Source organism: Phalangium opilio, unplaced genomic scaffold (genome assembly GCF_054372755.1).
Source record: "Phalangium opilio isolate 3A_F unplaced genomic scaffold, DU_Popi_V2 ptg000078l_1, whole genome shotgun sequence".
Taxonomy (NCBI): domain Eukaryota; kingdom Metazoa; phylum Arthropoda; class Arachnida; order Opiliones; family Phalangiidae; genus Phalangium; species Phalangium opilio.
Genome location: NW_028324186.1, coordinates 3,112,312 through 3,124,986, shown reverse-complemented (window position 1 = coordinate 3,124,986; position 12,675 = coordinate 3,112,312). Strand labels below are relative to the sequence as shown.

The 12,675-nt window shown below is 45.0% G+C and overlaps 21 non-coding genes across 21 annotated transcripts; all 21 read right to left on the bottom strand.

The window, feature by feature from the left end:
- Window positions 1-144: 144 nt before the first annotated feature.
- On the bottom strand, window positions 145-216 carry TRNAC-ACA (transfer RNA cysteine (anticodon ACA)). Its single transcript has one exon. It is a non-coding gene; the product is annotated as a tRNA-Cys (tRNA).
- Window positions 217-394: 178 nt separating this feature from the next.
- TRNAC-GCA (transfer RNA cysteine (anticodon GCA)) lies at window positions 395-466 on the bottom strand. Its single transcript has one exon. It is a non-coding gene; the product is annotated as a tRNA-Cys (tRNA).
- A 428-nt stretch (window positions 467-894) lies between these two features.
- TRNAC-ACA (transfer RNA cysteine (anticodon ACA)) lies at window positions 895-966 on the bottom strand. The gene has a single exon. It is a non-coding gene; the product is annotated as a tRNA-Cys (tRNA).
- A 178-nt stretch (window positions 967-1,144) lies between these two features.
- TRNAC-GCA (transfer RNA cysteine (anticodon GCA)) lies at window positions 1,145-1,216 on the bottom strand. Its single transcript has one exon. It is a non-coding gene; the product is annotated as a tRNA-Cys (tRNA).
- Window positions 1,217-1,652: 436 nt separating this feature from the next.
- Window positions 1,653-1,724, bottom strand: TRNAC-ACA (transfer RNA cysteine (anticodon ACA)). Its single transcript has one exon. It is a non-coding gene; the product is annotated as a tRNA-Cys (tRNA).
- A 299-nt stretch (window positions 1,725-2,023) lies between these two features.
- TRNAC-ACA (transfer RNA cysteine (anticodon ACA)) lies at window positions 2,024-2,095 on the bottom strand. The gene has a single exon. It is a non-coding gene; the product is annotated as a tRNA-Cys (tRNA).
- Window positions 2,096-2,273: 178 nt separating this feature from the next.
- On the bottom strand, window positions 2,274-2,345 carry TRNAC-GCA (transfer RNA cysteine (anticodon GCA)). Its single transcript has one exon. It is a non-coding gene; the product is annotated as a tRNA-Cys (tRNA).
- A 678-nt stretch (window positions 2,346-3,023) lies between these two features.
- On the bottom strand, window positions 3,024-3,095 carry TRNAC-GCA (transfer RNA cysteine (anticodon GCA)). Its single transcript has one exon. It is a non-coding gene; the product is annotated as a tRNA-Cys (tRNA).
- Window positions 3,096-3,411: 316 nt separating this feature from the next.
- On the bottom strand, window positions 3,412-3,483 carry TRNAS-ACU (transfer RNA serine (anticodon ACU)). Its single transcript has one exon. It is a non-coding gene; the product is annotated as a tRNA-Ser (tRNA).
- Window positions 3,484-3,782: 299 nt separating this feature from the next.
- TRNAC-ACA (transfer RNA cysteine (anticodon ACA)) lies at window positions 3,783-3,854 on the bottom strand. The gene has a single exon. It is a non-coding gene; the product is annotated as a tRNA-Cys (tRNA).
- Window positions 3,855-4,032: 178 nt separating this feature from the next.
- Window positions 4,033-4,104, bottom strand: TRNAC-ACA (transfer RNA cysteine (anticodon ACA)). The gene has a single exon. It is a non-coding gene; the product is annotated as a tRNA-Cys (tRNA).
- Window positions 4,105-4,282: 178 nt separating this feature from the next.
- On the bottom strand, window positions 4,283-4,354 carry TRNAC-GCA (transfer RNA cysteine (anticodon GCA)). Its single transcript has one exon. It is a non-coding gene; the product is annotated as a tRNA-Cys (tRNA).
- A 178-nt stretch (window positions 4,355-4,532) lies between these two features.
- TRNAC-GCA (transfer RNA cysteine (anticodon GCA)) lies at window positions 4,533-4,604 on the bottom strand. The gene has a single exon. It is a non-coding gene; the product is annotated as a tRNA-Cys (tRNA).
- Window positions 4,605-5,025: 421 nt separating this feature from the next.
- On the bottom strand, window positions 5,026-5,097 carry TRNAC-ACA (transfer RNA cysteine (anticodon ACA)). The gene has a single exon. It is a non-coding gene; the product is annotated as a tRNA-Cys (tRNA).
- A 299-nt stretch (window positions 5,098-5,396) lies between these two features.
- On the bottom strand, window positions 5,397-5,468 carry TRNAC-ACA (transfer RNA cysteine (anticodon ACA)). The gene has a single exon. It is a non-coding gene; the product is annotated as a tRNA-Cys (tRNA).
- Window positions 5,469-5,646: 178 nt separating this feature from the next.
- On the bottom strand, window positions 5,647-5,718 carry TRNAC-GCA (transfer RNA cysteine (anticodon GCA)). Its single transcript has one exon. It is a non-coding gene; the product is annotated as a tRNA-Cys (tRNA).
- Window positions 5,719-7,874: 2,156 nt separating this feature from the next.
- TRNAC-GCA (transfer RNA cysteine (anticodon GCA)) lies at window positions 7,875-7,946 on the bottom strand. The gene has a single exon. It is a non-coding gene; the product is annotated as a tRNA-Cys (tRNA).
- A 421-nt stretch (window positions 7,947-8,367) lies between these two features.
- Window positions 8,368-8,439, bottom strand: TRNAC-ACA (transfer RNA cysteine (anticodon ACA)). The gene has a single exon. It is a non-coding gene; the product is annotated as a tRNA-Cys (tRNA).
- Window positions 8,440-8,859: 420 nt separating this feature from the next.
- Window positions 8,860-8,931, bottom strand: TRNAC-ACA (transfer RNA cysteine (anticodon ACA)). The gene has a single exon. It is a non-coding gene; the product is annotated as a tRNA-Cys (tRNA).
- Window positions 8,932-9,109: 178 nt separating this feature from the next.
- Window positions 9,110-9,181, bottom strand: TRNAC-GCA (transfer RNA cysteine (anticodon GCA)). Its single transcript has one exon. It is a non-coding gene; the product is annotated as a tRNA-Cys (tRNA).
- A 2,519-nt stretch (window positions 9,182-11,700) lies between these two features.
- TRNAC-GCA (transfer RNA cysteine (anticodon GCA)) lies at window positions 11,701-11,772 on the bottom strand. Its single transcript has one exon. It is a non-coding gene; the product is annotated as a tRNA-Cys (tRNA).
- Between the last annotated feature and the right edge of the window lie 903 nt (window positions 11,773-12,675).

Sequence of the window (12,675 nt, the reverse complement as noted above, 5' to 3'; positions counted from 1 at the left end):
AACGGAATTATCCGTGCTGTTTCATGGGGAACTCGGGTTTGAACCAAGGACCTTTCGATCTGCAGTCGAATGCGAGCTATCCCTCCTTGTTCATAACCGTAATTTCGATTTAACTAAAATAAACAGAATGATCCGTGCTGTTACAGGGGGAACTCGGGTTTGAACCAAGGACCTCTCGATCTGTAGTCGAATGCTCTACCACTGAGCTATCCCCCTTGTTCATAGCCGTAATGTCGATTTAACTAAAATAAACGGAATGATCCGTGCTGTTACAGGGGGAACTCGGGTTTGAACCAAGGACCTTTCGATCTGCAGTCGAATGCGAGCTATCCCTCCTTGTTCATAACCGTAATTTCGATTTAACTAAAATAAACGGAATGATCCGTGCTGTTACAGGGGGAACTCGGGATTGAACCAAGGACCTCTCGATCTGCAGTCGAATGCTCTACCACTGAGCTATCCCCCTTGTTCATAACCGTAATGTCGACTTAAATAAAATAAACGGAATGATCCGTGCTGTTACTGGGGGAACTCGGGTTTGAACCAAGGACCTTTCGATCTGCAGTCGAATGCGAGTTATCCCTCCTTGTTCCTAGCCGTAATGTCGATTTAACTAAAATAATTGGAATGATTCGTGCTGTTACAGGGGGAACTTGGGTTTGAACCAAGGACCTCTTGATCTGCAGTCGAATGCTCTACCACTGAGCTATCCCCCTTGTTCATAGCCGTAATGTCGATTTAAATAAAATAAACGGAATTATCCGTGCTGTTTCATGGGGAACTCGGGTTTGAACCAAGGACCTTTCGATCTGCAGTCGAATGCGAGCTATCCCTCCTTGTTCATAACCGTAATTTCGATTTAACTAAAATAAACAGAATGATCCGTGCTGTTACAGGGGGAACTCGGGTTTGAACCAAGGACCTCTCGATCTGTAGTCGAATGCTCTACCACTGAGCTATCCCCCTTGTTCATAGCCGTAATGTCGATTTAACTAAAATAAACGGAATGATCCGTGCTGTTACAGGGGGAACTCGGGTTTGAACCAAGGACCTTTCGATCTGCAGTCGAATGCGAGCTATCCCTCCTTGTTCATAACCGTAATTTCGATTTAACTAAAATAAACGGAATGATCCGTGCTGTTACAGGGGGAACTCGGGATTGAACCAAGGACCTCTCGATCTGCAGTCGAATGCTCTACCACTGAGCTATCCCCCTTGTTCATAACCGTAATGTCGACTTAAATAAAATAAACGGAATGATCCGTGCTGTTACTGGGGGAACTCGGGTTTGAACCAAGGACCTTTCGATCTGCAGTCGAATGCGAGTTATCCCTCCTTGTTCCTAGCCGTAATGTCGATTTAACTAAAATAATTGGAATGATTCGTGCTGTTACAGGGGGAACTTGGGTTTGAATCAAGGACCTCTTGATCTGCAGTCGAATGCTCTACCACTGAGCTATCCCCCTTGTTCATAGCCGTAATGTCGATTTAAATAAAATAAACGGAATTATCCGTGCTGTTTCATGGGGAACTCGGGTTTGAACCAAGGACCTCTCGATCTGCAGTCGAATGCTCTACCACTGAGCTATCCCCCTTGTTCATAGCCGTAATGTCGATTTAAATAAAATAAACGGAATTATCCGTGCTGTTTCATGGGGAACTCGGGTTTGAACCAAGGACCTCTCGATCTGTAGTCGAATGCTCTACCACTGAGCTATCCCCCTTGTTCATAGCCAAAATGTCGATTTAAATAAAATAAACGGAATGATCCGTGCTGTTACAGGGGGAACTCGTGTTTAAACCAAGAACCTCTCGATCTGCAGTCGAATGCGAGCTATCCCTCCTTGTTCCTAGCCGTAATTTCGATTTAACTAAAATAAACGGAATGATCCGTGCTGTTACAGGGGGAACTCGGGTTTGAACCAAAGATCTCTCGATCTGCAGTCGAATGCGACCTATCCCTCCTTGTTCCTAGCCGTAATGTCGATTTAACTAAAATAATTGGAATGATCCGTGCTGTTACAGGGGGAACTCGGGTTTGAACCAAGGACCTCTCGATTTGTAGTTGAATGCTCTACCACTGAGCTATCCCCCTTGTTCATAGCCGTAATGTCGATTTAACTAAAATAAACGGAATGATCCGTGCTGTTACAGGGGGAACTCGGGTTTGAACCAAGGACCTTTCGATCTGCAGTCGAATGCGAGCTATCCCTCCTTGTTCATAACCGTAATTTCGATTTAACTAAAATAAACGGAATGATCCGTGCTGTTACAGGGGGAACTCGGGATTGAACCAAGGACCTCTCGATCTGCAGTCGAATGCTCTACCACTGAGCTATCCCCCTTGTTCATAACCGTAATATCGACTTAAATAAAATAAACGGAATGATCCGTGCTGTTACAGGGGGAACTCGGGTTTGAACCAAGGACCTTTCGATCTGCAGTCGAATGCGAGTTATCCCTCCTTGTTCCTAGCCGTAATGTCGATTTAACTAAAATAATTGGAATGATCCGTGCTGTTACAAGGGGAACTCGGGTTTGAACCAAGGACCTCTTGATCTGCAGTCGAATGCTCTACCACTGAGCTATCCCCCTTGTTCATAGCCGTAATGTCGATTTAAATAAAATAAACGGAATTATCCGTGCTGTTTCATGGGGAACTCGGGTTTGAACCAAGGACCTCTCGATCTGCAGTCGAATGCTCTACCACTGAGCTATCCCCCTTGTTCATAGCCAAAATGTCGATTTAAATAAAATAAACGGAATGATCCGTGCTGTTACAGGGGGAACTCGGGTTTGAACCAAGGACCTTTCGATCTGCAGTCGAATGCGAGTTATCCCTCCTTGTTCCTAGCCGTAATGTCGATTTAACTAAAATAATTGGAATGATCCGTGCTGTTACAGGGGGAACTCGGGTTTGAACCAAAGATCTCTCGATCTGCAGTCGAATGCGAGCTATCCCTCCTTGTTCCTAGCCGTAATGTCGATTTAACTAAAATAAACGGAATAATCCGTGCTGTTACAGGGGGAACTCGGGTTTGAACCAAGGACCTCTCGATCTGCAGTCGAATGCTCTACCTCTGAGCTATTCCCCCTTGTTCAAGGCCGTAATGTCGATTTAACTAAAATAAACGGAATGATCCGTGCTGTTACAGGGGGAACTCGGGTTTCAACCAAGGACCTCTCGATCTGCAGTCGAATGCTCTACCACTGAGCTATCCCCCTTGTTCATAACCGTAATTTCGATTTAACCAAAATAAACGGAATGATCCGTGCTGTTACAGGGGGAACTCGGGTTTGAACCAATGACCTCTCGATCTGCAGTCGAATGCTCTACCACTGAGCTATCCCCCTTGTTCAAAGCCGTAATGTCGATTTAAATAAAATAAACGGAATTATCCGTGCTGTTTCATGGGGTACTCGGGTTTGAACCAAGGACCTCTCGATCAGTAGTCGAATGCTCTACCACTGAGCTATCCCCCTTGTTCATAGCCAAAATGTCGATTTAAATAAAATAAACGGAATGATCCGTGCTGTTACAGGGGGAACTCGTGTTTAAACCAAGAACCTCTCGATCTGCAGTCGAATGCGAGCTATCCCTCCTTGTTCCTAGCCGTAATTTCGATTTAACTAAAATAAACGGAATGATCCGTGCTGTTAAAGGGGGAACTCGGGTTTGAACCAAAGATCTCTCGATCTGCAGTCGAATGCGAGCTATCCCTCCTTGTTCCTAGCCGTAATGTCGATTTAACTAAAATAATTGGAATGATCCGTGCTGTTACAGGGGGAACTCGGGTTTGAACCAAGGACCTCTCGATTTGTAGTTGAATGCTCTACCACTGAGCTATCCCCCTTGTTCATAGCCGTAATGTCGATTTAAATAAAATAAACGGAATGATCCGTGCTGTTACAGGGGGAACTCGGGTTTGAACCAAGGACCTTTCGATCTGCAGTCGAATGCGAGCTATCCCTCCTTGTTCATAACCGTAATTTCGATTTAACTAAAATAAACAGAATGATCCGTGCTGTTACAGGGGGAACTCGGGTTTGAACCAAGGACCTCTCGATCTGTAGTCGAATGCTCTACCAGTGAGCTATCCCCCTTGTTCATAGCCGTAATGTCGATTTAACTAAAATAAACGGAATGATCCGTGCTGTTACAGGGGGAACTCGGGTTTGAACCAAGGGCCTTTCGATCTGCAGTCGAATGCGAGCTATCCCTCCTTGTTCATAACCGTAATTTCGATTTAACTAAAATAAACGGAATGATCCGTGCTGTTACAGGGGGAACTCGGGATTGAACCAAGGACCTCTCGATCTGCAGTCGAATGCTCTACCACTGAGCTATCCCCCTTGTTCATAACCGTAATATCGACTTAAATAAAATAAACGGAATGATCCGTGCTGTTACAGGGGGAACTCGGGTTTGAACCAAGGACCTTTCGATCTGCAGTCGAATGCGAGTTATCCCTCCTTGTTCCTAGCCGTAATGTCGATTTAACTAAAATAATTGGAATGATCCGTGCTGTTACAGGGGGAACTCGGGTTTGAACCAAGGACCTCTCGATCTGCAGTCGAATGCTCTACCACTGAGCTATTCCCCCTTGTTCAAGGCCCCAAAGTCGATTTAACTAAAATAAACGGAATGATCCGTGCTGTTACAGGGGGAAATCGGGTTTGAACCAAGGACCTCTCGATCTGCAGTCGAATGCGAGTTATCCCTCCTTGTTCCTAGCCGTAATGTCGATTTAACTAAAATAAACGGAATGATCCGTGCTGTTACAGGGGGAACTCGGGTTTGAACCAAGGACCTCTCGATCTACAGTCGAATGCGAGTTATCCCTCCTTGTTCCTAGCCGTAATGTCGATTTAACTAAAATAATTGGAATGATCCGTTCTGTTACAGGGGGAACTCGGGTTTGAACCAAGGACCTCTCGATCTGCAATCGAATGCGAGCTATATCTCCTTGTTCCTAGCCGTAATGTCGATTTAACTAAAATAAAAAGAATGATCAGTGCTGTTACAGGGGGAACTCGAGTTTGAACCAAGGACCTCTCGATCTGTAGTCGAATGCTCTACCACTGAGCTATCCCCCTTGTTCATAGCCAAAATGTCGATTTAAATAAAATAAACGGAATGATCCGTGCTGTTACAGGGGGAACTCGGGTTTGAACCAAGGACCTTTCGATCTGCAGTCGAATGCGAGTTATCCCTCCTTGTTCCTAGCCGTAATGTCGATTTAACTAAAATAATTGGAATGATCCGTGCTGTTACAGGGGGAACTCGGGTTTGAACCAAGAATCTCTCGATCTGCAGTCGAATGCGAGCTATATCTCCTTGTTCATAGCCGTAATGTCGATTTAACTAAAATAAAAAGAATGATCAGTGCTGTTACAGGGGGAACTCGAGTTTGAACCAAGGACCTCTCGATCTGTAGTCGAATGCTCTACCACTGAGCTATCCCCCTTGTTCATAGCCAAAATGTCGATTTAAATAAAATAAACGGAATGATCCGTGCTGTTACAGGGGGAACTCGGGTTTGAACCAAGGACCTTTCGATCTGCAGTCGAATGCGAGTTATCCCTCCTTGTTCCTAGCCGTAATGTCGATTTAACTAAAATAATTGGAATGATCCGTGCTGTTACAGGGGGAACTCGGGTTTGAACCAAGGACCTCTCGATCTGCAGTCGAATGCTCTACCACTGAGCTATCCCCCTTGTTCATAGCCAAAATGTCGATTTAAATAAAATAAACGGAATGATCCGTGCTGTTACAGGGGGAACTCGGGTTTGAACCAAGGACCTTTCGATCTGCAGTCGAATGCGAGTTGTCCCTCCTTGTTCCTAGCCGTAATGTCGATTTAACTAAAATAATTGGAATGATCCGTGCTGTTACAGGGGGAACTCGGGTTTGAACCAAGAATCTCTCGATCTGCAGTCGAATGCGAGCTATATCTCCTTGTTCATAGCCGTAATGTCGATTTAACTAAAATAAAAAGAATGATCAGTGCTGTTACAGGGGGAACTCGGTTTGAACCAAGGACCTCTCGATCTGCAATCGAATGCTCTACCACTTAACTATTCCCCCTTGTTAAAGGCCGTAATGTCGATTTAACTAAAATAAACGGAATGATCCGTGTTACTACAGGGAGAACTCGGGTTTGATACAAGGACCTCTCGATCTGCAGTCGAATGCTCTACCACTGAGCTATTCCCCCTTGTTCAAGGCCCCAAAGTCGATTTAACTAAAATAAACGGAATGATCCGTGCTGTTACAGGGGGAAATCGGGTTTGAACCAAGGACCTCTCGATCTGCAGTCGAATGCGAGTTATCCCTCCTTGTTCCTAGCCGTAATGTCGATTTAACTAAAATAAACGGAATGATCCGTGCTGTTACAGGGGGAACTCGGGTTTAAACCAAGGACCTCTCAATCTGCAGTCGAATGCGAGTTATCCCTCCTTGTTCCTAGCCGTAATGTCGATTTAACTAAAATAATTGGAATGATCCGTGCTGTTACAGGGGGAACTCGGGTTTGAACCAAGGACCTCTCGATCTACAGTCGAATGCGAGTTATCCCTCCTTGTTCCTAGCCGTAATGTCGATTTAACTAAAATAATTGGAATGATCCGTGCTGTTACAGTGGGAACTCGGGTTTGAACCAAGGACCTCTCGATCTGCAGTCGAATGCGAGTTGTCCCTCCTTGTTCCTAGCCGTAATGTCGATTTAACTAAAATAATTGGAATTATCCGTGCTGTTACAGGGGGAACTCGGGTTTGAACCAAGAATCTCTCGGTCTGCAGTCGAATGCGAGTTGTCCCTCCTTGTTCCTAGCCGTAATGTCGATTTAACTAAAATAATTGGAATGATCCGTGCTGTTACAGGGGGAACTCGGGTTTGAACCAAGAATCTCTCGATCTGCAGTCGAATGCGAGCTATATCTCCTTGTTCATAGCCGTAATGTCGATTTAACTAAAATAAAAAGAATGATCAGTGCTGTTACAGGGGGAACTCGGTTTGAACCAAGGACCTCTCGATCTGCAGTCGAATGCTCTACCACTGAGCTACTCCCCCTTGTTCATAGTCGTAACGTCGTTTTAAATAAAATAAACTGAATGATCCGTGCTGTTACAGGGGGAACTCAGGTTTGAACCAAGGACCTTTCGATCTGCAGTCGAATGCGAGTTGTCCCTCCTTGTTCCTAGCCGTAATGTCGATTTAACTAAAATAATTGGAATGATCCGTGCTGTTACAGGGGAAACTCGGGTTTGAACCAAGGACCTTTCGATCTGCAGTCGAATGCGAGTTGTCCCTCCTTGTTCCTAGCCGTAATGTCGATTTAACTAAAATAATTGGAATGATCCGTGCTGTTACAGGGGGAACTCGGGTTTGAACCAAGAATCTCTCGATCTGCAGTCGAATGCGAGCTATATCTCCTTGTTCATAGCCGTAATGTCGATTTAACTAAAATAAAAAGAATGATCAGTGCTGTTACAGGGGGAACTCGGTTTGAACCAAGGACCTCTCGATCTGCAATCGAATGCTCTACCACTTAACTATTCCCCCTTGTTAAAGGCCGTAATGTCGATTTAACTAAAATAAACGGAATGATCCGTGTTACTACAGGGAGAACTCGGGTTTGATACAAGGACCTCTCGATCTGCAGTCGAATGCTCTACCACTGAGCTATTCCCCCTTGTTCAAGGCCCCAAAGTCGATTTAACTAAAATAAACAGAATGATCCGTGCTGTTACAGGGGGAAATCGGGTTTGAACCAAGGACCTCTCGATCTGCAGTCGAATGCGAGTTATCCCTCCTTGTTCCTAGCCGTAATGTCGATTTAACTAAAATAATTGGAATGATCCGTGCTGTTACAGGGGGAACTCGGGTTTGAACCAAGGACCTCTCGATCTGCAGTCGAATGCTCTACCACTGAGCTATTCCCCCTTGTTCAAGGCCCCAAAGTCGATTTAACTAAAATAAACGGAATGATCCGTGCTGTTACAGGGGGAAATCGGGTTTGAACCAAGGACCTCTCGATCTGCAGTCGAATGCGAGTTATCCCTCCTTGTTCCTAGCCGTAATGTCGATTTAACTAAAATAAACGGAATGATCCGTGCTGTTACAGGGGGAACTCGGGTTTGAACCAAGGACCTCTCGATCTACAGTCGAATGCGAGTTATCCCTCCTTGTTCCTAGCCGTAATGTCGATTTAACTAAAATAATTGGAATGATCCGTTCTGTTACAGGGGGAACTCGGGTTTGAACCAAGGACCTCTCGATCTGCAATCGAATGCGAGCTATATCTCCTTGTTCCTAGCCGTAATGTCGATTTAACTAAAATAAAAAGAATGATCAGTGCTGTTACAGGGGGAACTCGAGTTTGAACCAAGGACCTCTCGATCTGTGGTCGAATGCTCTACCACTGAGCTATCCCCCTTGTTCATAGCCAAAATGTCGATTTAAATAAAATAAACGGAATGATCCGTGCTGTTACAGGGGGAACTCGGGTTTGAACCAAGGACCTTTCGATCTGCAGTCGAATGCGAGTTATCCCTCCTTGTTCCTAGCCGTAATGTCGATTTAACTAAAATAATTGGAATGATCCGTGCTGTTACAGGGGGAACTCGGGTTTGAACCAAGGACCTTTCGATCTGCAGTCGAATGCGAGTTGTCCCTCCTTGTTCCTAGCCGTAATGTCGATTTAACTAAAATAATTGGAATGATCCGTGCTGTTACAGGGGGAACTCGGGTTTGAACCAAGAATCTCTCGATCTGCAGTCGAATGCGAGCTATATCTCCTTGTTCATAGCCGTAATGTCGATTTAACTAAAATAAAAAGAATGATCAGTGCTGTTACAGGGGGAACTCGAGTTTGAACCAAGGACCTCTCGATCTGTAGTCGAATGCTCTACCACTGAGCTATCCCCCTTGTTCATAGCCAAAATGTCGATTTAAATAAAATAAACGGAATGATCCGTGCTGTTACAGGGGGAACTCGGGTTTGAACCAAGGACCTTTCGATCTGCAGTCGAATGCGAGTTATCCCTCCTTGTTCCTAGCCGTAATGTCGATTTAACTAAAATAATTGGAATGATCCGTGCTGTTACAGGGGGAACTCGGGTTTGAACCAAGGACCTCTCGATCTGCAGTCGAATGCTCTACCACTGAGCTATCCCCCTTGTTCATAGCCAAAATGTCGATTTAAATAAAATAAACGGAATGATCCGTGCTGTTACAGGGGGAACTCGGGTTTGAACCAAGGACCTTTCGATCTGCAGTCGAATGCGAGTTGTCCCTCCTTGTTCCTAGCCGTAATGTCGATTTAACTAAAATAATTGGAATGATCCGTGCTGTTACAGGGGGAACTCGGGTTTGAACCAAGAATCTCTCGATCTGCAGTCGAATGCGAGCTATATCTCCTTGTTCATAGCCGTAATGTCGATTTAACTAAAATAAAAAGAATGATCAGTGCTGTTACAGGGGGAACTCGGTTTGAACCAAGGACCTCTCGATCTGCAATCGAATGCTCTACCACTTAACTATTCCCCCTTGTTAAAGGCCGTAATGTCGATTTAACTAAAATAAACGGAATGATCCGTGTTACTACAGGGAGAACTCGGGTTTGATACAAGGACCTCTCGATCTGCAGTCGAATGCTCTACCACTGAGCTATTCCCCCTTGTTCAAGGCCCCAAAGTCGATTTAACTAAAATAAACGGAATGATCCGTGCTGTTACAGGGGGAAATCGGGTTTGAACCAAGGACCTCTCGATCTGCAGTCGAATGCGAGTTATCCCTCCTTGTTCCTAGCCGTAATGTCGATTTAACTAAAATAAACGGAATGATCCGTGCTGTTACAGGGGGAACTCGGGTTTAAACCAAGGACCTCTCAATCTGCAGTCGAATGCGAGTTATCCCTCCTTGTTCCTAGCCGTAATGTCGATTTAACTAAAATAATTGGAATGATCCGTGCTGTTACAGGGGGAACTCGGGTTTGAACCAAGGACCTCTCGATCTACAGTCGAATGCGAGTTATCCCTCCTTGTTCCTAGCCGTAATGTCGATTTAACTAAAATAATTGGAATGATCCGTGCTGTTACAGTGGGAACTCGGGTTTGAACCAAGGACCTCTCGATCTGCAGTCGAATGCGAGTTGTCCCTCCTTGTTCCTAGCCGTAATGTCGATTTAACTAAAATAATTGGAATTATCCGTGCTGTTACAGGGGGAACTCGGGTTTGAACCAAGAATCTCTCGATCTGCAGTCGAATGCGAGTTGTCCCTCCTTGTTCCTAGCCGTAATGTCGATTTAACTAAAATAATTGGAATGATCCGTGCTGTTACAGGGGGAACTCGGGTTTGAACCAAGAATCTCTCGATCTGCAGTCGAATGCGAGCTATATCTCCTTGTTCATAGCCGTAATGTCGATTTAACTAAAATAAAAAGAATGATCAGTGCTGTTACAGGGGGAACTCGGTTTGAACCAAGGACCTCTCGATCTGCAGTCGAATGCTCTACCACTGAGCTACTCCCCCTTGTTCATAGTCGTAACGTCGTTTTAAATAAAATAAACTGAATGATCCGTGCTGTTACAGGGGGAACTCAGGTTTGAACCAAGGACCTTTCGATCTGCAGTCGAATGCGAGTTGTCCCTCCTTGTTCCTAGCCGTAATGTCGATTTAACTAAAATAATTGGAATGATCCGTGCTGTTACAGGGGGAACTCGGGTTTGAACCAAGGACCTTTCGATCTGCAGTCGAATGCGAGTTGTCCCTCCTTGTTCCTAGCCGTAATGTCGATTTAACTAAAATAATTGGAATGATCCGTGCTGTTACAGGGGGAACTCGGGTTTGAACCAAGAATCTCTCGATCTGCAGTCGAATGCGAGCTATATCTCCTTGTTCATAGCCGTAATGTCGATTTAACTAAAATAAAAAGAATGATCAGTGCTGTTACAGGGGGAACTCGGTTTGAACCAAGGACCTCTCGATCTGCAATCGAATGCTCTACCACTTAACTATTCCCCCTTGTTAAAGGCCGTAATGTCGATTTAACTAAAATAAACGGAATGATCCGTGTTACTACAGGGAGAACTCGGGTTTGATACAAGGACCTCTCGATCTGCAGTCGAATGCTCTACCACTGAGCTATTCCCCCTTGTTCAAGGCCCCAAAGTCGATTTAACTAAAATAAACGGAATGATCCGTGCTGTTACAGGGGGAAATCGGGTTTGAACCAAGGACCTCTCGATCTGCAGTCGAATGCGAGTTATCCCTCCTTGTTCCTAGCCGTAATGTCGATTTAACTAAAATAAACGGAATGATCCGTGCTGTTACAGGGGGAACTCGGGTTTAAACCAAGGACCTCTCAATCTGCAGTCGAATGCGAGTTATCCCTCCTTGTTCCTAGCCGTAATGTCGATTTAACTAAAATAATTGGAATGATCCGTGCTGTTACAGGGGGAACTCGGGTTTGAACCAAGGACCTTTCGATCTGCAGTCGAATGCGAGTTATCCCTCCTTGTTCCTAGCCGTAATGTCGATTTAACTAAAATAATTGGAATGATCCGTGCTGTTACAGGGGGAACTCGGGTTTGAACCAAGGACCTTTCGATCTGCAGTCGAATGCGAGTTGTCCCTCCTTGTTCCTAGCCGTAATGTCGATTTAACTAAAATAATTGGAATGATCCGTGCTGTTACAGGGGGAACTCGGGTTTGAACCAAGGACCTCTCGATCTGCAGTCGAATGCTCTACCACTGAGCTATCCCCCTTGTTCATAGCCAAAATGTCGATTTAAATAAAATAAACGGAATGATCCGTGCTGTTACAGGGGGAACTCGGGTTTGAACCAAGGACCTTTCGATCTGCAGTCGAATGCGAGTTGTCCCTCCTTGTTCCTAGCCGTAATGTCGATTTAACTAAAATAATTGGAATGATCCGTGCTGTTACAGGGGGAACTCGGGTTTGAACCAAGAATCTCTCGATCTGCAGTCGAATGCGAGCTATATCTCCTTGTTCATAGCCGTAATGTCGATTTAACTAAAATAAAAAGAATGATCAGTGCTGTTACAGGGGGAACTCGGTTTGAACCAAGGACCTCTCGATCTGCAATCGAATGCTCTACCACTTAACTATTCCCCCTTGTTAAAGGCCGTAATGTCGATTTAACTAAAATAAACGGAATGATCCGTGTTACTACAGGGAGAACTCGGGTTTGATACAAGGACCTCTCGATCTGCAGTCGAATGCTCTACCACTGAGCTATTCCCCCTTGTTCAAGGCCCCAAAGTCGATTTAACTAAAATAAACGGAATGATCCGTGCTGTTACAGGGGGAAATCGGGTTTGAACCAAGGACCTCTCGATCTGCAGTCGAATGCGAGTTATCCCTCCTTGTTCCTAGCCGTAATGTCGATTTAACTAAAATAAACGGAATGATCCGTGCTGTTACAGGGGGAACTCGGGTTTAAACCAAGGACCTCTCAATCTGCAGTCGAATGCGAGTTATCCCTCCTTGTTCCTAGCCGTAATGTCGATTTAACTAAAATAATTGGAATGATCCGTGCTGTTACAGGGGGAACTCGGGTTTGAACCAAGGACCTCTCGATCTACAGTCGAATGCGAGTTATCCCTCCTTGTTCCTAGCCGTAATGTCGATTTAACTAAAATAATTGG